The sequence below is a fragment of the Equus caballus genome, chromosome 26 (assembly GCF_041296265.1).
Source record: "Equus caballus isolate H_3958 breed thoroughbred chromosome 26, TB-T2T, whole genome shotgun sequence".
NCBI lineage: Eukaryota > Metazoa > Chordata > Mammalia > Perissodactyla > Equidae > Equus > Equus caballus.
Genome location: NC_091709.1, coordinates 44,505,669 through 44,527,780, shown reverse-complemented (window position 1 = coordinate 44,527,780; position 22,112 = coordinate 44,505,669). Strand labels below are relative to the sequence as shown.

Here is a 22,112-nt window from a genome sequence, read left to right as displayed (position 1 = left end):
GTACAGATAGTATGGTTTGTGCTGAACGCATGCTCCCCTCCGGGAGTCTGGAATTTTGATGCGTGCTAGGCAGGCAGAAGGTGCCCACGTTACCAGCCTCCCAGAAACACTGGCACCGAGTCTCTAATGAGCCTCCTTGGTAGGCAGTATTTCACATGTGTTGTCACAACTCGTTGCTGGAGGAATCAAGCACATCCTGTGTGACTCCGCTGAAGGACTCTTGGAAGCTTGCTCCTGGTGTCCTCCAGATGTCCCTCACGCATCTTTTCTCTTCACTGATTTTGCTCTGTGTCCTTTCGCTGCAATCAGTTACCCCCCAGGAGTATGTCTATATCCCATGACTGTGTGTCCTAGCAAATCACCAAACCTGGGGGTGGCCTTGGGGGCCCCAACACGTGGTTTCAAGTCACAATTTGGCTCACAATTGAATCAGACGACAGTCCTCTCCATATAAAAGCACCCCAAATGTAGGCACTCATGATTCCAGTAGATCAAGCCAAGAGCTCGCAGTCACCACACAAGGAGGCAGGCCCCACGCGTGAGAGTTGGCAGAAACGGCCAGCAACAGAATCAGACCCCCAAAAGCTGCAGGCGTTACAGCTGTCGTATGCCAGGTGCACGACAGGTATTTATGCAACACTTAAAGGAAAAAAGAGGGAAATAAAGATGATAAATAAGTAATTCAACATTATCAGGACTGAACAGGCAGACTTCAGAAAGAAACAAATGGAACTTCTAGAAAAGGAAAACAATTTGAAATTAAAAACTTGGTAAATGGTGCTATGGACTGAATATTTGTGTCCTTCCAAAATTCTTATGTTGAGACCTCATCCCTAATGTGATAGTGTTTTCAGGTGGGGACTTTGGGACGTGACTGGGTCACAGGGGTGGAGCCCACATGAATGGATTAGTTATAAAGAGACCCCAGAGAGCTCTCACCTCGTCCACCAAGTGAGGGACACAGCAAGAAGACGCTGTCCACGACCCAGAAATCGGGTCTCACCAGACACCACATCTGCCGACACTTTGATCTTGGACTTCCAGCCTCCAGAACTGTGAGAAATAAATTTCTGTTGTTTATGAGATGCCTGGTATTTCGTTAGAGCAGCCCGAATGGACGATGATGACTGGCTCAAAGAACAGAGTTCATGTAACTGAAGAGAATTCATGAACTAGCAGATGCATCGGGAAAAAATTACACAGAGTCGGTACAAAGAGACGAGAAGATTGACAATATGAAGAAAAAGTTCAAAGTTATGGAAGATTTCCACTCTGGCCAAGATGGAATAATAGGGACTGGATTTGTCTTCCCGCCTAAAACAACTACAACACCAGACAGAAGATAGAAAGCAACAGTTCTCAAGACGTTGGACCCCAGGCAATGAAGTGACGATTCTTGAATCATTTTAACATTACTAAAACATTACATGTTTAACGCTATTTAATATTAACATTTGATAATGATGATATTTAATATTAAAGAGAGAATTGCCTTGTGTAGTAATTTCTCTTGATCAACTTACAATTTTAGATAATTTTAATGTTATTAAAATATTTTATGTTTAATGTTATTTAATACTGAAAATAATATTTAATATTAATTTAAAATTATTTTAGACCATCCCTTGGTCAAGAGCAATTGTCAGATGGAGCAGTTATCAAATTGAAAATGAGATAAGCAAAGAAGAGATCTTGAAAATACTATTGATGAGTTTGTTTCCATTAAAGCCAGGAGAGTAAAATTATAATAATTTCTGTTTATAATGTTAGTAAAATATTTAAACTTAAAATAATGTTATGAGTTTTAGTACACCTCCTTTTCCATTCTTCAATATTTTTCAATTACTTTAAATTTCTGGAAAAAATCCAGACCATTAAAAAATACATTAGAGAGGAAGATGGAGCACTCCCTAACACATTCTATGAAGCCAACAGCACCCTGATCCCCAAACCTGACAAGGACAACACAAAGAAGGAAAACTACAGGCCAGTATCACTGATGAATATAGATGCAAAAATCCTCAACAAAATTTTGGCAAACCGAATACAGCAATATATCAAAAAGATTATACACCACGATCAAGTGGGATTTATACCAGGGACACAGGGATGGTTCAACATCCGCAAGTCAATCAACGTGATTCACTACATTAACAATATGAGAAACAAAAACCACATGATCATCTCAATAGATGCAGAGAAAGCATTCGACAAGATCCAACATCCATTTATGATAAAAACCCTCAATAAAATAGGTATAGAAGGAAAGTACCTCAACATAATCAAGGCCATATATGACAAACCCACAGCCAACATCATACTCAATGGACAAAAACTGAAACCCATCCCTCTCAGAACAGGAACAAGACAAGGGTGCCCACTTTCACCACTCCTATTCAACATAGTACTGGAGGTGTTGGCCAGAGCAATTCAGCAGGAAAAAGAAATGAAAGGAATCCAAATAGGCAACGAAGAAGTAAAACTCTCGCTGTTTGCAGACGACATGATCTTATATATAGAAAACCCCAAAGATTCCATACAAAAACTATTAGAAACAATCAACAACTACAGCAAAGTTGCAGGGTATAAAATCAACATACATAAATCAGTAGCATTTCTATATGCTAACAATGAATTAACAGAAAAAGATCTCAAGAACTCAATCCGATTCACGATAGCAAGAAAAAGAATAAAATACCTTGGGATAAATTTAACCAAGGAAGTGAAAGATCTATACAACGAAAACTACAAGACCTTCTTGAAAGAAATCGACGACAACATAAAGAGATGGAAAGACATTCCATGCACATGGATTGGAAGAATAAACATAGTTAAAATGTCCATACTACCTAAAGCAATATACAGATTCAACACCATCCCAATCAGAATTCCAATGTCATTCTTTACAGAAATCGAACAAAGAATCCAAAAATTCATATGGGGCAACAAAAGACCCCGAATTGCTAAAGCAAACCTGAGAAAGAAGAACAAAGCTGGAGGCATCACAATCCCTGACTTCAAAACAGACTACAAGGCCACAGTAATCAAAACAGCATGGTACTGGGACAAAAACAGATGCACAGATCAATGGAACAGAATTGAAAGCCCAGAAATAAAACCACACATCTATGGACAGCTAATCTTTGACAAAGGAGCTGAGGGCCTACAATGGAGGAAAGAAAGTCTCTTCAACAAATGTTGCTGGGAAAACTGGACAGCCACATGTCAAAGAATGAAAATCAACCATTCTTTTTCACCATTTACTAAAATAAACTCAAAATGGATCAAAGACCGAAAGATTAGGCCTGAAACAATAAGTCTGCTAGAAGAGAATATCGGCAGCACACTCTTTGACATCAGCTTCAAAAGAATCTTTTCGGACACCATAACCCCTCACATGAGGGAAACAATAGAAAGGATAAACAAATGGGACTTCATCAGGCTAAAGAGCTTCTTCAAGGCAAGGGAAAACAGGATTGAAACAAAAAAACAGCCCACTAAGTGGGAAAAAATATTCACAAGTTATTTATCAGACAAAGGGTTAATCTCCATAATATACAAAGAACTCACACAACTCAACAATAAAAAATCAAATAACCCAATTACGAAATGGGCAGAGGACATGAACAGACATTTCTCCAAAGAAGATATACGGATGGCCAATAGACTCATGAAAAGGTGCTCATCATCACTAATCATCAGAGAAATGCAAATCAAAACTACACTAAGATATCACCTTACACCTGTTAGAATGGCAAAAATATCCAAAACCAAGAGTGACAAATGTTGGAGAGGCTGTGGAGAAAAGGGAACCCTCATACACTGTTGGTGGGAATGCAAACTGGTGCAGCCACTATGGAAAACAGTATGGAGATTCCTCAAAAAGTTAAGAATAGAAATACCTTATGACCCAGCCATCCCACTACTGGGTATATATCCTAAGAACCTGAAATCAGCAATTTCAAAAGCTCTATGCACCCCTATCTTCATTGCAGCATTATTCACAATAGCCAAGTCATGGAACCAACCTAAGTGCCCAGCAACTGATGATTGGATACAGAAGTTGTGGTATATTTATACAATGGAATACTACTCAGCCATAAAAAAGGACAAAGTTGTCCCATTCACAACAACATGGATAGACCTTGAGAGTATTATGTTGAGTGAAATAAGCCAGACAGAGAAAGACGAACTCGGCATGACTCCACTCATAGGTGGTAGTTAACGTATGGACAAGGAGAACTGATCAGTGGTTTCCAGGGGAAAGGGGGTGGGGGGAGGGCACTAGGGGTGAAGTGGGGTACCTACAACATGACTAATAATAATGTACAACTGTAATTTCACAAGGATGTTAACTTTTATAACCTTAATAAAAAAATGTTTAATAAAAACAAAAGGCAAGGATCCAAGTAAACCTACATGTTTTCTTTTACTCATCTTTGGTCGAATAGTTATTTTGTCTCAGACACCATATTAAAAACTTTATAAGCCTTAAAAAAAAATACATTAGAACATGTATATAGGGGTGCACATTTTTTCTTTTGCTCATGGTCCAATATGGCCCAGTTCAGCACTGGACTTTATTTAAAATGTTGATATTCTGTTCATCATGGATTTTTTGCGTTAACTTTGGTTTTTTAAATATTGTATTAAAACCTTATTATCTGGGTTACTGACTTTTCGGAGTCCCCTTCAATTTTGCACCCCAGACAAGTGCCTCCCTCGCCTCACATCACAGCCGTGCTGGCCCTGGGGCCCAGCCTGCATCCTGAGCACCTCCTGCCAGGAGGCAGGAAGTCACATGGCAGCCTTTCCTCTGGCCGGATGCTTGAAGACTCGCGGGGGAGCGTGTAAGGTCATGTCATCGTTCGTCAGAGCGCTTGACTTAAATAAGTTCAGACTTTAAAGTTTATCACAGCTCCTGCTGTCCTGGAAGAACACAGAGGCTTCTGGAAATGGCCATTTGTCATCCTTGGGCAGCCGGACACAGAGATAAAAAGAAAAGCCAGCTGCCAGCAGAGACCCAATGGGCTCTGAAGGTGGAGCTGATGAGAACGGGGCAGGCTGTCACTGCAAAGGTGCACGCTCCTTCCCCACAGGTGTGGTGACATTGCGGGGCCAGTGGCTCTCAGATCTGGCTCTACGTTAAAAACCATCACGGGAACTGTTAAGAAACACAGGTGCCATTTTCCTAATGGCCCCGACCGGGAAGAAAGCTGACGATGCCCAGCCACGGTAGGATGGACAGAGAGGTGTGTTCACGCCACGGCCTTCTGCACAGCGGTGAGGATGAGTCCTGCATAGCCACACACAACTCTGCATGAGTCCCTCACCTGCCAGTCAGCGAAAGACGGGAGAGAAGAGACCCTGTGATCCGGCTCACAGAAAGCACAACAGCAGGCAGGCCCTGCGCTGCTAGAAGTCGTTATCTGGTCATCTTTGGAGGGGGAGCGGGGCCTGGGTGCTGGTTCTGTTTTGATCCCTGATCTGGGTTACATGGGTGTGTCCGTTGGTGAAAACTCACTGATCTGAACACATGGTGCATGCACTTTGTGTATATTATACTTCAGTAAACCTTTGGAAAGTAAATATAAAGTAGACAATGCTAGGGCCCCATTGCAGACCAATCAGAGTTCCTCGGGGTGAGCCCCAGGCATGAGAGATTTTTGTCCACTCTTTCGATGACTCCAATCGACACAAATGTGCAGCCAAGGCTGAGAAGAGCTGATTGCGAGCAGCGCCTCTCAAACTTGAATGTGAAAGCAGATCCCCTGGGCGTCTTGTTAGAGTGCAGGTTCTGCCTTCCTGGGTAGGGCGGGGCCCAGGATCCTGCATTCTCGGCCTTGTTAGAACAAGCTCCCAGGCGAGGCCGCGCTGTGAGCAACAGGCTTTACACATTCACTGTTGGGGCCCTGGGAGAGCCTGGAACCTGCATCTTTAACAAGCAGCCCTGTGGTTCTTGGGTAAATTAGGAAAACACAGATTAGTTTCCCAATTGCCTCATCGGATGATGGAGCTCCGTAGAATTCACTGTCTATCTTCAAAGGAGAAAGTTGGCTTAAGGGATTTCAGAAGCTACTTTAAAAAAATAATTTTAAAAAGACAGGAGGAACGATCAGCCAGGGCAGGGAGCGCATCCCAAGCCAGAGGCAGCTCAGGGCAGGCAGGCCTATCGGCTTCACACAGCTTTGCCTGAGAGAAGTAGCAAGGTGATGGGCAAGTGAAAACAAGGACCCCAGAGACATCCCCTCCTCTCAAGGAAGGTTCCACAGAGCTCCTGAGATGGCGGTGATTCTACCATGATCACGCGACCAGCTGGAGACAGAGCCAGAATCTTCTAGCACCCTCTCTACGCAAGGCCAGAAGCTTGGGGTCCGCGGCTGAAAGGACTCGGTGCCCACTCCTCTGCTCTAGGGGGCTTCCGCCTTTGTCCCACTTCCCTTTGAGCTCCTCACCGAAGACAGCCCTATGCAAACTGAAAACATCCCACAGGGCTGGATGGGGCGCTGGAGCGGAGAAAAAGAACACCTCCAGGCTTCCTTCAGGTCAGCGCTTCAAGGCCCAGGTGGGTCAACACAAAGATGCCAAAGCGAAATAAGCCAGACAGAGAAAGACAAACACCACATGATTTCACTCACGCGTGGAAGATAACAAACACATGGATAAGGAGAACAGATTAGTGGTCACCAGAGGGAAAGGGGGTGGGCAGAGGGCGAAAGGGGTAAAGGGGCATGAATATATGGTGATGGATGAAAACTACACTATTGGGGAGGAACACGATGCAGTCCATACAGAAACTGATATGTAATAATGTACACCTGAAATTACACAATGTCGTAAACCAACGTGACCTCAATAAAATAAAAAAATAAACAGAAAAAGATGTTGGAGAGCTTACAGACTCGCTGTCCTCAGAGCTGGGTGAGCAAAGACAGGTGTGCAGTGGGCGAGCAGTTCCCAAACCCACCCCCCCCCGCCCCCCGCAGTTCTGTGTCTCCTTCCTGAGCCCGAGGCCCCATTCGTGTGACTCCCAGCCTCCTGTGGCCCTTGCACACGCTGCCCTGGGAAGCAGGTGTGGCTCTCAGGCAAATTTGGAAGAACAGGTGGAGGTGATTAGGACCGAGCTGCCTGCCTGTGACTGGGTGTCTGGGTCTGCTGATCTAGGCGCTCAGCAATGACAAACCTACTCTACTGAGAGACCTCAGCTTAGCTCACCTGTACTAAGGTGACAGTCTGCATCCTCCTTACCCATTACTTCACTCCTGACTCATTCAGCATCCTGGTGAGGAAGTGGGGGTGCTACTTCTGGGGGACCCCACTCAGAGATCTTAATATAGGTGCAAATAAAAGGGAAAGTGTAAATGTCCCAGTTTTTTACAAGATGGCTTCCAGAAATTTCATTCTGGTAATGTTGTCATTGATCCCGGACAACATTTTAGACCTGATCACTAAAAGGGTGGTTTGAAAAGATTTAGAAAACGGCAAAGATGCCAAGCCAGCCAGTTCACTAAAAGCCGCTCCCAGTGAACACCTCTGGTTCCGAGTTCTGGACCCATCACTACAGACACCTTGACTGTAGCACGCCCCAAACGGGGCTCGTCACCCCACCTCCCCGCCCACCTGCCCTCAGCCTCACGTTTCCAGGAAGTAGTTCACACCCACCTGTGGCTGAGAACCGGCAGGTGCCTGGATGCTGTCCTCTGCCTCCCCGCCCAGATGCCTTAGCAGATGCCCTGTTCCCCAGCCCCCTCATCTTGCCCTGCAGAGCCCTGATGGGACCTGGGCACCCCACCCCTAACCCCCCAGTCAAAAGCATCCACTGCAAACTGTCCTAGAACAGGATTTCTCAAACTTTAGTGTGCTTTGAAATTCCCTGCGCTTTTACTAAAATGCAGTTTTGGATTCCACGGGTCTGGGGCAGGGCCTGGAGTCGGCGTTTCTAACAAGCTCCCAGCTGAGGTTGATGCAGCTGGCCCAGGACCACACTTTGAATAGCCAGTCTTCAAGTGATGTACAAACTTGAGCATGCCTCTGCCTTGCTCAATCCTTGGATGGCTCCCTCTCCCCTTTGGGATAAAACTGAACGCTCTACAAGGCCACATTTCACCAGGCCCTGCCTTCGTTTCCAAACTCACCTCAATCAGGTCCAACCAAACACGGTTAACATCTAGCTGGATCTAGCCACAACCACGGAGCGCAGCCGCTCTCATTTCCCAGCCTTTGACCAAGCTGCTCCGCCTGTCTAGAATGACTGTCCCTCCCCCCCACTTCCTCTTCAACATTGTTTATTTCTACAGACACTCAAGACCTAGTCAGCCTTTCCCTGACCCACGGCCACCCCCCAACAGAGTCGGGGCTCTCCTCCATCTGTGTCCCCCATGCTTTGTGAAATACCCCCGTTAGCCCTCTCCATGTCATTTCGTAAGTAATGGTTTGGGTGCCCTGCTCCATTGCCCTAGACTGCAAGCCCCTGGCATAGGCCTTCGGGGTCTCCCCAGGGAAAAAGAGCTTCCTCCCTGGCGGTTTGCTTTGGGAAGAGATTCCAGGGAACAGGTGGGGGCTGGGAAGAGGGAAACAGGGAAGAAGGGGAGACTCCAGTAAGTGCGGGACCCAGCTAGTTATGCTGTGGGCCCAGGGGCCCCTCCTGCTGGGGACCCCCTGAGGACAGGTGGAGGGGGCTTCTGAGAAGAGAGACACCAAGAAGGGAGTATTGGTCCCCCAACTCCTGTCGCCACTGGTCAAGGCTTGCCCCATTAATGTTCTGTCATTTCAAGATATATGTGTGTTCCAGAATGGTTGGGCCAGTCCCGTGCAGAAGCAGCAGAGAAACCCAGGGCAGAGACAACTGGTACCACCGAGGCAAATTGCTGCCAGGCTCACCTGGGCACAGTGGGCGCCAGAGCGGGGCTGAAGCAAGAAGCAGATCCGGAGGATGGGAGGTGGGGCCCAAAGCATCCGACCCCAGGGGGGATGGCCACTCTTCTCAGGCGAGTCCCAGAATGGGGACTGCGGCACCTGACACTGTGCCGGTTGATGGCTGTGAACCCAAAGGATGCTGAATGAATGAATGAGAACCAACAGCCTTGTTTTCTTTGTGGATCCAGTTGTCAGATTGCTAGCCCAGGAAATAATCAACGTCGAGCACTCGGGATCTGCCTACGCCTCTCCTGAGGTACTCATAGGCAAGAGGAAGAAGCATGCACAGGGCGTACAGCTCTGCACCACAGCCTCAGGAACGGAGGCTGAAGACCCGGGCCACTTCTGACCGACTCTCCTGTGCCGTCTTTCTCATGCCTCGACCAACGTTGACACCCATTTCTTGAACAAAGACTTTGAAGTCATACTGATGTTGATCAAATCTGCAGATAAAATAAAAGCTGGAAGAATATCGAATAGATCATGGATCAGGCCAATTTTTTTTTAAACTCAGAGGGGAGCAGGAGAAAGAAAGGGCTCTGCAGAACTACTTTGTGCATTGGGTCGGAAGTTAGGATAAGTTCACTGAGATTCTAGAATCCTCTTGACGCCTCTACGTGTGAGGGCATCGTGAAGCACCTTTAGAAATGCATGAGAAACATTTTCGCAGTGTACTGGGGTCGGCCCGGCTAGGGTGAGGAGCTTGAACAGAGCGAGAAGGTAGAGGAATGTGGTAGATCTGGTGGTGATCAGAGGCTGACCACAAAAACAGAAAGGAGAGCAAACTCACTTAAAAAAAAAAAAGCTGGAACTATAAATATGTAAAATGAGAAGCAAATTAAAATTAAAAAATAACTTCCACGCGTGACTTGTTTTGGAGTTCATTATCCTCTAACCCCGGGCAGCACTCCGAGTGTCTCCTTCCTCTCCTGGGGAGACGAGAAACCGCTTAGCACCATGTGATCCCCAGGCTCTAGGACAACGTGGGTAAAACTAGAAGGGTCCCCGGCAGCCCCTTTGTCAGCCAACCCTGCTCTTACCTGAATGCTATTTTTCCTGATCATCCAAAAGCTTTGCTTCACAGATTTGCTGCTTTTTCGACACGTCTTGATGTACTTCCCTTCTTATGAGGGACCTTAGCAAAGTAAACTAAACCAGAACAGTTGAAAACCCAGGAACTGATCCGGGACCCTGGGGAGCAAGCCCTGGAAATGGGGCAGCTGTTGAATTTTCCTCGAGTCTGGCCATTTCCCCCGCTGCCTAACACGGTCACGTCTTCGCATAAAGTGGGAGACGAGCCTGCGTGATAGTAAGGAGGAACTTATGACACACCTGATGAACAACAAAGTCTTCTGCGTTTTTTGAAAGACTGGAAACATTCTGCAAACGAATCATCTTTATGATCTCTGTATATATTGGACCTTATTAACAGCTGAAATTTCATCACTAATATTAACTCAGGGAAATTTTTCCCAAGGGGAGCAGAACTGAGGTCATTTTTTTCCCCCTCATAATCCTACTTCATACAAGAGCGGAGCTTTGAACTCCCAGAGGGAAGGCCACTGGAAGTGTCTGTAAATGCCCGATTCTCTGTGTCACCTTCGATGCTGGTAGTCTGAGGTGGGCCCAGGGCCACTGTCACCACCTTCCTGGTGGCGCTCATCCACCAGGGCCGAATGGACCCCAGGTCTGTGTGGCATTTGCCGCCACTATGTTGCTGTGACCGCTCAAGGCCCTGACTTGCGTTCTCACCCAGATCAAAGGCCATCTACGTCCCTAAAGAGGGGCTGCTGGAGCACGGGTGGGCTCGTCTCTAATCTGCTCTCTGTTATTCCCAGGCGTGTAATGGGAGCCCCGGCTCCAGGGATGGGCGAGGGGCAGCTCAGACGCAGACGCTGCTCAGCAGGGCTCCCCGTCTGGGGAAAGACTCCCGTACAAGTTACAAGGGTGATAAGGATTTCAGAGGGGCCGGGGCAGGTGACTGTGGGAGTGAGCCTGACCAAGGACCGAAGCCCAGGGGACCCAGCCAGGTGGGCTCGTGGGAAGGAGGCCTTTGGTTGCGGGAGAAGAGGAAGGGAAAGAGGGGCCAGGGTTGGGGATAGACAGCCCAAACCCAGAGTGGGAGAGAAAGCGGAGGCAGTGGACAGCGCGGGGTGCCTGCCACATAACCCCAGGCAAGGGCCTCGTTTCCCAAAACAAACCTGCGGGACTCTCACCCCACATGTGAGCTGCGTCCAGGCGTCTGTGGGTGAGCTGCAGGCAGTGCCGGTGCCTTTCCCAAGAAAATAGGAACAGCGTATGGAAGGCCCCCTCTGCAGGATTACCCATGGCAAGCCGTGGGCCAGGTCTCCGGGCCTCCCCCGGCACACCAGGTACCTGAGTGCCAAGCAGCAAGGATGCTGCGATGCCCGGAGGGGAAGAGCCAGCAGGCCCCCCCATCTATCTTCAGGGCCTCCACCTGTGGAACCTGCCCAGGTTTCCTCTCCTCCTTTTACCCCGCGTGGAATAGAGCACAGCTTTCCCCAAGCTCTTCTCTCCCTGAAATAAGAGCACGGCGCCCCGAGGCTGCAAACAGACCACACAGCCGTAGTTTCTGTGTGTAGCTGAGGGTCTCATGCTTCCTAGGCCAGTGCGGCTGCCTTTGCAACTCCCTGAGCGCCATGCCTTGGTGCACCAGGGGGGACAAGGGAGCCAGGCTGCCAACGGCCGGACAGGCCTGCTGTGTGTATTGGAAGAAGTCGCCCCTTCCTCCAGACAGATGCATAGCAGCCCCACTCGCCCCTCAGCACAGTGTCCTTGTGCAGTGAGCAGCCCAAGCAACTGAACACGAAGTCCAGAGTAGTTATAAGAACCTACTAAGGGGTCTCAGCCTACAAGGCCCCTGCCACCGCCTTCTCTGTGCACTACAAAGAGGCACGAAGTGGTGTCCAGTGTAGCAGACCTCTGAGCCCCTGGGGAAGAAGAGAAGAAACAGGAGCAAGAAGGAAGGGCAGTCCCCACTGAGTGCATGTGATCAACGATAAAGGAATATCCGGAAACAGCAGAGAAACTATTGGCTAGCTGCTTCGTTCAAATAGTTTCCAGTCTTTATAGATTTAAAATAAACGTGACATGTGGAACTTTGGTTTTGAATATGTTGATTATCCATACTGTACCCAGATGAATAGCCTGGAAATTTCTCTGATGAAGAGTTGTCCTGCCTCTAGATATGACAGCGATGTGACCTCGATTTTGAGGCCAAGATCACACTTATTTTACATCGAAGCTTTTCTAATTAGGGAAAGCGTTCTAACATCCCCAAAAGTGACACAGCAGGGGGAGGACTGGCCACAGAGTCCTGCAGACAGGGCTCAGACGGAAGGAAGCGAGAAGCCGGGGTTAGATGGCAAAGGGGTGGCATTGGTTTCTGATCAATTGACCAGATCGGATGCGGTCGGGGTTGGAGAAATGACCTGGGTACCGAGGATTCCTGGGTGCGTGTGTGAGAGAAAATGGTGCCACTGTGACACGAGGAGAGAAGTTGGAAGGAAGATTTTTGTTGTTAGACCAGCATTTTAAACTGTGTTCATATGTTGCCTTTCCAGCGAAGGAGGCGCTCAGTCAGGAGGAGGCCTCTTTCCTTTATACTTTCTCTGATCGTGTTTAACAGAGGGAAGCATCACCAGCCATGGGGGGATTACCGTGTTCTCCTTTTGATTCATTCTCTATGATGTTTTTTTAATCGGGGTAAAATTTATGTAACATGACAGTCACCATGTCAAAGTGAACAATTTAGCGGCTTTTCATAATTCACATTGTTATGCAACCACCACCACTACCTAAACCCAGAACGTTGTCATCACTCAGAAAAGGAAACTCGTACCCATTAGGAGACAGTCTCCCTTGCTCCCCATCCCCAGCCCCTGGCACCCACTGAAATCTGCTTTCTGCCTCTATGGATTTGCCCATTCCGGCCGTTTTATATCAATGGGATCATACACTGTGTGACTTTGGGGTCTGGCTTCTTTCACTTGGCGTAGTGTTTGGAGGCTCATCCATGTCACAGCACGTGTCGCTACTTCATTCTTTTTTATGGCTGAGTAATATTCCATCGCATGGATGGATAGACCACGATTTGTGTATCCATTCTTCTGGCGATGGACATTTGGGTTGTCGCCGCTCTCTGGCTGTTGTGAATTGTGCTGCTGTGCACATGCGTGTACAGGTGTCCTTGGGCCACCTCTTTTCCGTTATGTTGAGTGTACACACAGGAGCAGGATTGCTGGATCATGTAGTATTCTATGTTTAACTTTTGAGGAGCTGCCAGACTGCTTTCCTCTACGTTATGTTTTTCGTTTGTTTGCTTTTGCTGTTTATTCATCTGAAGTCAAATGTGTTTGGCGTGAAGGGCGCATTGAAAGCCAATTGAATTCTTCCCTATTCTGGTCTCTGGTTATGTAACAAGAGCCATCTTTTCTGTTATGTGTTGAGTGCACACAGCGTGCCAGGTGCCACCTCTGTGTGTGTGCATCACCTCCAACCCACACGTCGGCCCTTCTTGGTAGGAGTGGTCCCCATTCTACAGATGGGGTGACAAAGCCTGTTCCTCGTCTGCAGGTGGGGCTGCTCTTTGTGCCACACCCACATCTTCTTAGAGTCATGAGCACTGGAGGCTGGGTCAGTGGTGCCAGCACTGTCCTTCAATCTGGCTTGTCCTTGGGGACAGTGCTCAGCCCTCGTTCCTTGAGTATAAAACCAAGCAGTGGCATCCTCTGGTTGTCTGTATCATTCTCCTCCCATTTAATAATTCTATCCCAAGATTTACTAATTAAGTTCTTCCCCAGTATCTTGTGATGCTCAGTCTACTGGGCACTAAATGCGTCCTGGGCATCTATTTCTGGGGCCTGTGTGTGTTTGTCACTCAATTCCGGCTTCATACGCGTGGCTTTATAAGATGGGCAGGCCCCTGGCGGGCTGCCTCAGCACCTGGAGCCCTGCCGTTCCCCACCGCGGGGTCCTTTCTCTTCGCTGTCGGGGGTTCTCAGCCCTTTTCATGGTCCTCTCCTTCCTCCTTTTTTCTCTCTTCCTGCATCTCAGGCCAGTCAAGATGCTCTCACAGGCGGCCTTGCTTGTCCCTCCTGGGGCCAGGCCCCTCTGCACAGGTTCTGCCTCAGCGAGACACCTGCTCGTCACCCTCAGCATCCCCACCTCCACCTCCAAGTCTGCCATCCTGACCTCCAAACGCCTGCAGAGCGGGGCCCCTACGCGCCATCCCCGACGAGCTGTGGTGCACTCCGCCCCCCCTCCGGCTTCCCAGGGCCTGTCTTGGCCAAGCACAAATGGGACCATGTCTCTGCCACTCTTTCCTCTTGCAGAAGGAACAGAACACACAGGCTCCTCAAAGTCTCGCCCGAGCTGGCATCCCTCTGCTTTCCCTGGGTGTCTGGCTCCAGCCACACGGCCGCCCTGCCATCCCTTCCATTCACAGTTATCTGGGGGACTGTTCCACCAACATCTGTCTCCTCTGCTGAGTTTGAGCCCCATGAGAATTGATTTTGCTCGTCATGAGACCCCAGCACCTCGCCCAGCAGCTGGCACACAGCTGGCACCCGATAAATACTTGTGGACTCAATGAACGAAAGAATGAACCAACAAGCAGGTGGACGAACCACCCTGCCCCGCCCACAGAGAGCACCACACACACAGGGGTTAAATCAGCCGGTCAATCTCCTTTTTAAAACGGTGGTAAAATACACATAACGTAAAGTTGACCATTTTAAAGTGTACAATTCAACGGCATTTAGGATACTCAAAATGTTGTACACCCTCACCACCATCTAGTTCCAGAACATTTTCATCACCTCCAAAAAAGAAACCTCATACCCCTTAGCAGTCACTCCCCACCCCCCACCCCCAGCCCCTGGCGGCCATGGGTCTGCTTTCCACCGCTATGGATTTGCCTCTTCTGCATGTTTCACACAAATGGAATCTTACAGTCTCGGGGCTGGTCCCAGAACCACAGGATGAAGGCGAGGACGCCTCCTGGCCCATCTGGCACCGTCTCTCCTGCCTGGCTCCCTCTTCCCCGGTCTTCTCAGGACAGGGTTCATTAAATACCACAGATGGGCCAACAAGAGCTACCACTTGGCCTCGTGCACCGGTCAATTCCTCTAATGGCCTCTTGGATGTCCCCCTGTTCAAGGACGCTCATTTATTACATTCAGTAATGGTCAGTCTCGCTCTTCCCAACGCAAACCATGTTCCCTTTGTTGCCACCTCGCACTAGAATCTTTACGTCTTATAAACCCACCGACAGGAAGCCTCTCCCACGGTTTATTCTCTGCATCGTTCTGGGAGGGAGGAGAAACTTTGGTGAGGAGATGGCATCTGGGTCATTCGCATCCATCCATTTCTGGACCTCACTGAGGAAACCCTCATGGAGATGTTGAGAGAGAGAGAGAGAGAGAGAGGCGGCATCTTCTATGTCCACGGTGTCCACAGCCATGGATGTGCCAGGGTCTGGGAGATGCCCACCCTGCGGCTGCTAGCAGAAGGATGTCGTTGGGAGGCAGGGGGCTCAGGGACATGACCACATGGAGCAGGACAGCTCTGCCACCAGTCTGCTACTCAGAAGGGCACATTTTCCACGCTAAACACGCCTCTGGCAACAACAGAACCTCATGTAGACTGCATCTTTTCCCTGTTCCTTCAATCTTGCATAATTTCTTAGATCAATTTTTTTTTAAGAGGCAAAATAAGAAAGAAAAGACCATTTTCTTCCCAACATGGCAGATTACTGCATTTGCACAAATGGCCGTGCCCGAACAATTCCGTCACCTGGAGCCTGCCCAGTGGAAGCCTGGGCGTTTGCTATCTTTCACTGCAGAGTTGCTTTGATGATTTTTTTTAAAAAAATGAATATGTATGGTTTTATTATTAGAGCAGATAATGCCAACCAGCCCTTTACTACAGCGTGGGCTAAATGTCGAACGATTTCCCAAAGGTGTGTCTGATGGAACTGCTGTCTTAGAAAAATGTGCTCAGGAATGAGGCTTAGCTGCTCCGTGGCCACACAGGCTGTTCTTGGCTAGTAGGGGAGTTGGATGTGGGTCCTTAGTACCCCTGACACACCTGTTAACCCTCAGCTGTGTCTGTAATAAATGTAGGATCCTTGAGAAGACCCAGAACTATCTGGACTTCAAGTGCCTACCGCAAAACAGGGATAATCACATCCATTTTGCCCACATCACAGCACTGTGAGGGCTAAGATTAAAATGTGGCCAAGTCTGATTTCCTTTTCACATTTTCAATTCCTTTTGAAGCATCTTTGGTCATTTTACTTATCCATTGGTCTAAGCTCAGTTGTACCCTGGGTGGTTTCATCTGCCGGCTTTCCCCAGAGAGTCTGCAACTTGGAATCTGTGTTCCCTAATGCAGCTGAGCCAAGGGGTCTTCAGAGCGCCCATCCCCGATGTTGCCCTGTGCAGGGGCTTCTGTGGGAGCCCTCGGTGTTCCCAGGGGACATCCCCTTTTATAGGAGTGTTTGCATGGATTTCTGAGATCGTGCAGCTTCTTGCATACCAGTTTCCTTGATGTCACCCTTTACTCCCAGAACGTTCTTTTTCTAGTTTCCCTAGAAAGGGGTCTGTTCAATGTGGGGGGTCTCATTTCCACCTGCTCAGTGTTCATCTGTGGCCTGAAATGCCCTGCCCTGTGCTGCCCCAGAGCAGCGGGCGCACCCCCTGGAAATCTCTCTGCCTCCTCTTTCCTGGTCCTTTGGGGAAACCTTTAGACTCTGCTGTTTTTCAATCAAGCTCTGCTGTGTGTTGGAAAGGCTGCTGGTATGACTCCCCGGGACTTTCCTAGATGCGTGGGGGCAGGACGGTTCCCAGGAAATTTTATCCCACATCTTGCTGGACACAGAAATATAGAGTTAAAACAATATCTGTAGGAATCATCAGGAGCTGGACCACTTCCAACACACGTGAGGCAGGCTCATTACGGGCTTGCACAAACAGCCAGGGTGGGGCTGAAGCGGGACCTTTTTCTCCCACTGGGACCCATCAGCCGTCTTCTTCCCATCACTTGGGAAGAGCCTGGAGGGTGAGGGCTGCACTGCTTCCCTCCAGAGAGTTTCCGGCTTCATCTTTGTGGCCCGCTTCACTCAGGGAGAGCCAGACTGGACCACACTGGGAGGGAGAGCTGGGGAAAGGATGCTGGAGTTGCGGGTGGTGTCTCCTGCTTTGCCGGCCCCTCCCTTCCTGACAGGGAGCTGGCAGAGCCTCGGAAAGGTGACTCTGCCTGGAAATGATGCAGCAAGAGAATGCGCGCGATGACCTCAGGTGTTCCCAGGTACAGTCACATCTCCCACCCCGAGTGGCGTGGGGCGAGGATGACTCCATCGGAATCGGTGAAAAATGAGACACGGCAATAAATCCATGTGAAGACTTGCTCTTTCATTCCACAGGCATGGCGTGCAGACTCGCTGCAGCTGTCGCACGAAGGAGCATGCAGGGGCACCTGCTTCCAGGTCTATCTCTGCCACCTTCAAGCCACGTTGTCCCCGGTGACTTACCTGTTAAAACACTTATCGCCAAGTGATGGGCAAACCGATTGCATTCATGTTTTCTTCTGTTAATCACTAGATCAGTTGTTTCCAGATTTCAGGATTTTCCAGACCAGCAAAATTGTCCACTTTGTCTGACTGGCCTTCTTGGTGAGCCCCTAAAATAGACAATAATCATTTGTAATTAGTATATTAACTATTTGTAGATAAACGGGTGCTCCTGGGTTGTTTTAAAAGCCTTTAATAGTGGCTTCCTTTAACTCTTAAAGAAGCTAAGTATCCCCCCAGATAGTTGATTCTATCCTTGTGCCCAGCAAGGCTTTTTTAAAAAAACACTTAGCGCCCAGGAAAATTTTAGGCCAGAATGAAGGCAAAACATTAATGACACAGAATGTGCCTTGCGAGGGGACAAGAGCTGCTTTCCTGGGCCCCACATTGGGCGGCTGAGCCGTGGCCCTCCCTCCAGCTTGCAGGGCCCGGCTGCCAGCCGGGAACACGCTCTTCCCTTGCTGAGCCATCCCACAGATCAAGCCTGTGTCATTCTGAAGTCAGCACTGGGAATGGCCAAATCAATGGGATTGCAAAGGCGGATCCAGAGGGCTCTGAGAAGCTAGGAGCTGGCTCCCTTTGTTCGGCCCAGGGGTCCGTCCCCAGCAGGCAAGGCCCCACAGCAGCCACCTCCACTTGGGGCCTCTGATGTGGGCCACAGCAAAGTCCCAACAAGCGATGGCAGTATCTGTCTTCAGTGCCTTCATCTCTCTCTCCTCGGTGTACCCTTCTGCCAGGCTCCCACAGCTGCCCGAGGAAGCCCTATGAACTCAGTTTCTATCTGGTGGACACCTCTGACTCTCCGAGGGCGACCTCACCTATCAGTGGACAGGTGTGGGGGCAGCGGTCTTTGGAGCCAAGGCAAACATACCGTTGACGCCACTGCCTCCTTGGAATTACTTTCTCAGAGTATAAAAAAATACAGGGTTAAGCATTTTCATCCATAAGGTAGGTCGCAGCCTCGGGTGCAAGCCGAGATGCCACGTCACCTTGTTCTTGGGCATAACTGAGCCACCTGGCGGGAATGGAGGTTGCCATCTGGCTCACACATTTCCGTCCCCCTGGCGTGGGCGCAGAGTCACAGAGGCTGCATGATGGGGGTGGCCCCGGGCAGGCTCTTGGCAGGTGGGGCTGGCCCTCAGCTGGCCCCTCCCTGCAACAGCACATGACTCAGGCTCCTCGACGGCCCCTTCACCAGGCTGGGATTTGAGGGCACATCCTGTTGACTGTTCACTCTTAAGGTGGGAGGTGGATGGCCTGGAGGGCCCCTCCCCAGTGGGCCAGCGCCTGCAGGATCCTCGTCTGATTGCCCGGCCACCTCCGGCAGGTGCTGGGGCTGTGGCAGGATTCATCTGTGTCTTCCCCAGAAAGGGCCTGGGACACAGCAGAAGTGCCACACCGGTCCCTCGAATGAACCCTAAGTGAACTTCCTTCCCCTCTGGGTTTGAAAGAGTCCACGTCTCCTGGACTTCAGAACACAAAAGGCAATTCATCTTTTTTAGACAGGCCTTTGCCCAAGGACATGAGAAATGGGACCCTTTCATGTCCAGCTTTTAACATTTTTCTCTTTTTAGTATAATTTATACTTTATAAAAGTTAAGAGAAAGAACATGGGCTTTGGGGTCCACACTCCCTGGGGTCAAACTCTGGCTCTGCCACGTTCTTGCTGTGTGGCCTTGGACAAGTGACTCAGCCTCTCTGAACTCAGCTTCTGCACTTTTAAAATGAGGCCACCCTTTGCGTGTTGCCATGAAATTTAAGTGAGCCCATCAATTCGAGCACCTCCTCCAGCATCTGTTGGTACACACGGCTGTGACTGCCCTGAGAGCCTGCCACCTGCCCCACCAGGCTGGTGCATTCGTAGGGACCCCCACGCCAGGGACGTGCCATGATGCCCCCCGAGGAAGGGGCTTGCTAGATGCTAACCCCCATATCTATCAGTCACTCCTGCCAGGGGCGGCTTGCATGTGGCCTGGTCCTCAGACTCCAACTTTCCCACAGCCCTCGCGAGGCTGCATGGTCAGGGCTACTGCAGCGCCGCAGAGCTGTCGTTCTTCGCCCGGGGAAGGCAGCTGCACAGCGGCTCGGTAGGCAAGTCATGCAAATGATCAGCAGGAGAATTCCAGGCCTCAAACGGGGCGGGGGCAAGAGGGCGCAGGGCGCTCTGGCCCAGGGCGACCTTCTTCTGGGTTCGCAACCTCCCTACGTCCATTCACAGGCAGGACAGGAAATGGACCCAAAGCACGGTCCAGACTCCGGATGGTGGAAGTGACTAAGCCCATGCGAATGGAGCCGAGGAGATTGGGTCAAATGTCCCTGCAGACCCCACGGCCCAGGGCACAGGGCCAAGTCTTAAAAGCCTTTTACTAAGAGGGAATTCTCGGACTGCCTTCTCTCAAGTGCCACATGCATTCACAGGTCGTGCACCCTGGTCGTCCATCGCAGCCGGCGGAGGGCCAGGGCTCTGGTCTCTCAGGGGGGCGCTGGGGGCACAACCTGATAATTGGAGCAATAATAGTAACAGTCGTGCAAGCTGATGCTGGGTGAAGACGTTTCTGCACCGCATTAGAGACAAACTGTAAACTTCCTGGCCCCCTGCTTTCCTCTTCTGGAAATTTAAGATAATTAATTGGAAATTTAATGAAATGTTTTTGTAAGTATTTAAGTACACATCCCAATTTTTTGTTAAGCATTCTTTAAAAAATATAAGAATATCTAGTTCAATGGTAATAAATAATTTCCAGTATTAATAAATATAACTGTGTTTATAGATATGTAACATACGACACTAGACATGTTTATTAATTTTTAGCAATGTAACATCATCACAGGACCTCCTGGGTTGGTAGGGAAGACGTTAAAATACCTCTTCCCTGGCCGCACAGATAAGGCACCCAGAGGTGGGGTGACTGGGCGGAGGCCACCCAGCACGCAGTGCTTGTCCACAGGAAGAGCATTTTGGAAGTGTTCTCAAAATGAAGAATGGAACAATGGAGCCTTTACTCCTGCATCCTGTGCTCCAGTCTCAAAGCCAGTTACTGGACAACATTCTGAAGGGAAATTTGGAAACACTTTCTCCTGTTTAATCCCTGTCGCCATGGGACTGACCTGGTCCAGGTTCAGAGAGAGGGCTTCTGGAGAGTTCCAGGCAGGTGGCTGCCTCTGGCGGGTCCTGTAGGTTGATGTGAAGAGGCTCCCCTTGGGCCACAGTGTGCCAGCCTGCCTTGGGGACAGCCGCCAGCACCTGGGGCCTCCTCCCCTGCCGCTGGACGCCCGGACTGCCACCTGTCTGCTCACAGAAGCTCGGTGTGAGTGCCTTGGAGGATCAAAGCACAGTGGGGGCCTTTCAGGAGCAGTTAGAAACAGCAAACAACTGCAGTGTGTGATGGAAGCTGACCCACTGGCAGGACTGGTGGGCGAGCACGGGAGCTCCTCCTGGGCAGAGCAGCAGCTCGGCTCCTCCTGCCGAAGGGATACAGGGAGGAGGAGAGAACCATGTGCCCGGAGGAGGGACCGTCACCACGGTGGGGAAAATGCTGCTCCTACTGGGGAGCTAAGCCGTCCAGTGTCCTCCTTGCACTGGACCAATGGGACCAGGCGCAGTGACGCTGGGCCGGGAGCAGAAGTGAGGGGAGCCCGGGTCTTTTTCATAGATTTCCAAGATGTTTCTGTTCCTATCGCATGATTTGATCACAACTGCATTTTCCTGTGGGCTGATGTCATGCCTGGTGTTCCCTCAATTTGCTTTTACACAGACGTAATGCAATAACTATATGTTTACATTCCTTTTGTAAAAACTTAGAGCAGTGTGACAAGTTCCAAACCAGGATTGGTTGTTAGTTTACAGTCTGTTAGGAGCCTCTAAATGGGCCAGTGGGGTGAGCACGCCTCGGAGACATGGCAGAGGGGTAACCAGACTGGTTCCACCAGTCACACGGGACGGGCCGTCTCGTAACTGCCAACATGGCCACATCCAGGGCACAGGCGTGCACGGGTGCCCACCCCAGAACAGGGAGACGTGGAGCCCTAGGTTGCTAGTCATCCCTGTTATCCTGGCAAGGGGGCCCCAGGACTCAAATTATTCCACTGCATAGATCTAGCTACAGATAAGAATATAATTAGGTATTTCCTCCAAATAGATTTCCGAGAAAAGGAGAGCAATTCCCCACAACCCCTAAGCGCCTGTGGGCTGCACAGAGAGCTTGTGCTTGATGACCGGGTAACTCACAGAAACCTGATGGGATCATGCTAGTTCCTCTCTGGAACGTGAGACCTGCCTAGCAAGGGCTCGTTCTCCCCCACCCCAGCTCACTTGGGCAATCTGATGATTTCACCTCCCTGCCAGCTCCTGTTCTGTTCCCACCAGGGCTTTTGGTCCAGCTGCCTCCCAATTCCTTCCTCCTTCTCAAAGAAAATCAGGGCCCTTGGGTGCAAATTTCTTCACCGTCCGTCCTGCTGTTCCCTGTCCCACAACTTCAAGCTCACACATCCTCTTCTCGTGGCCTCCAGCCTCTAAGCAAGAAATATCTTGTCCCTCTCAAACTCTCCCCCACCATGACCCATGGACCCTTGGGATCACCTTCTACCTAGTCTCCCTTCCACC

General features: G+C 49.7%; 1 long non-coding RNA gene across 1 annotated transcript; it reads right to left on the bottom strand.

Annotated features, from left to right (window-relative positions):
• Positions 1 to 12,616: 12,616 nt before the first annotated feature.
• LOC138920900 (uncharacterized) lies at positions 12,617 to 20,973 on the bottom strand. Its single transcript, XR_011432892.1, has 2 exons — positions 20,618 to 20,973; positions 12,617 to 17,619 (listed from the first exon to the last, which is right to left on the bottom strand). It is a non-coding gene; the product is annotated as an uncharacterized lncRNA (long non-coding RNA).
• Positions 20,974 to 22,112: the final 1,139 nt, after the last annotated feature.